General features: G+C 35.8%; 1 long non-coding RNA gene across 1 annotated transcript; it reads left to right on the top strand.

Annotated features, from left to right (window-relative positions):
* The first annotated feature begins 358 nt into the window (after positions 1–358).
* Positions 359–879, top strand: LOC149539563 (uncharacterized). Its single transcript, XR_016355922.1, has 2 exons — positions 359–577; positions 670–879. It is a non-coding gene; the product is annotated as an uncharacterized LOC149539563 (long non-coding RNA).
* The last annotated feature ends 941 nt before the right edge of the window (positions 880–1820 follow it).

The raw sequence follows: 1820 nt of genomic DNA, 5'->3' as shown, positions 1-1820 counted from the left end.
TAAATTTAAGGTAAGATCTATTCTATGTTGTATCAACATTACAGACCAGTTGGGTCAATAATGAGATAAGAGATGTCATTTTGCTTATAAAATCTCGTTTAAATTGGAAACTTTAATCTGAATGTAAAGATAAATAAATAAATGGAAGGAGTGATGTATTTCGTTCTTTACTTCATATTCCTTAAATTATGTGTAAATGGAGGGGTGCAAAATGTGGGCATTAAGGGGAGGGTACATCTAATGGAAAACTAGTGATGTTTCCCTCATTTGCTACTTGCCAATCTTTTACATTATACTAGTTTTGATGCTTGGCCAAGCTCATGGAAACAATATGCATATGTTTGAAATGCATAGTTACAAATTCTTGGTTGCACCAGATCCTTCCAATCCAACTATCCCGAGTTGCTAGCCTTCTTGTGCTAGGGTCAGGGAGTTCTTCTTACAGAATGAACCTCGGGGAGCTAATTACTTTGTGGTTGGGTTGTAAAAGTGCCTGGGCCACTCTTTCGTCTCATAATAGCAAATAGACAACGTTCCAATGGCTTGGAGACAAGATTACACACGGATGGACTCACAGGTCCGATGGCATGATTCTTTAATAGTTTATATGTTGATTTATGGTTATCATCTCATTTGACGTACTCATGATTCTTTATGTTTGACGTGCAGGTCAACATACCCTTGACACATGTTTGATGTGTAAACTTTATGTCATTAGTATATTTTTGGAACCGACATGTGGTCGACAATGTAATAACATTTGAATAGAAACATTATGGTGCTTATTTGTAATAATGACATATGACCCTAGGTTTCGATTCGACTTAATGTCATTATGTATGTTTTCAACATTTATTTGAATGGAATCAATTTTGCAAATATATTGTTGTCTTGACTTTTCAACTTTTTCTTTCCGCTTTACTTGGGTGATTTGAGTATGTGGCAATGTTAAGAGAAATTATTCCTTAGAAAGTTGCTTCTACAAGTGTAAAGTACATACTCATCCACATTTTTGGAAGGCTTCTCTGTCAATAACTTTGTAACACCATACTTTTGAACTTCTTGTATTTGTGTTATCACATTAACCCACTTGATCTCCTCCTTGTCCCAAATAGAGGCTTGAGTTTCTAGTTCAACAATTGCAGATGTAAATTCACTATATACCTTTTTTGGATTTATCAATGTATCTCTTTCCCCGTTGGGTGATATTCTACAACCACTCTTCAAACACATTAAAGACTATTTTTCCTCTTTGTACTTGATCAAAGAATTTTTGATTTATCATGGATTTAGGGTCGAAAGGATTTAGTCCTTGGGCTTAGAAATGTGGGCAAGGTCTGTGTATGACATCTATATACCATTCCATAGCCTTAAGAAACTCCTTAAACTCTTTTTGAAATCTTTTTCATCATTTTAGGATCTATTTGATACCTTTTTTGTAGTGGCTTTAAAGAGACGATTGTCTACTTTTTTGTTCATGAGCTTGAGGTCTACCTTCTCCATCTTGAAAGCTCTCGCAGTAGGCTTCGTGACCTCTTTTGTTGTTAACGGCCAAGCAATTTTAACTACCAACCTTCTTCTCCGAGGGTCTATCGACATCAGAGGCCTTGCTTTGAGCCTCCTAGCCTTGGGTGTCATGCCTAGACACTTCCTTAGGGATGGCTTAAACATCACACACTAAACTTGATTCCTAGACTAAAAGTGTTAAATAGTCAAAGTTGACTTATTTTTTACAATCTTAATTTTTCCCTTAATGTGTGATGTTTAAGGGTGGTCCTTGCTTACCATGTCATCAATCAATAAAGTAACATGTTGACTTC

The sequence above is a fragment of the Cupressus sempervirens genome, chromosome 9 (genome assembly GCF_028749045.1).
Source record: "Cupressus sempervirens isolate cs-2001-9-10 chromosome 9, ASM2874904v1, whole genome shotgun sequence".
NCBI classification, from domain to species: Eukaryota; Viridiplantae; Streptophyta; class Pinopsida; order Cupressales; family Cupressaceae; genus Cupressus; species Cupressus sempervirens.
The sequence above is the reverse complement of the archived record's forward strand: the minus strand, read 5'-3'. Positions and strand labels throughout refer to the sequence as shown.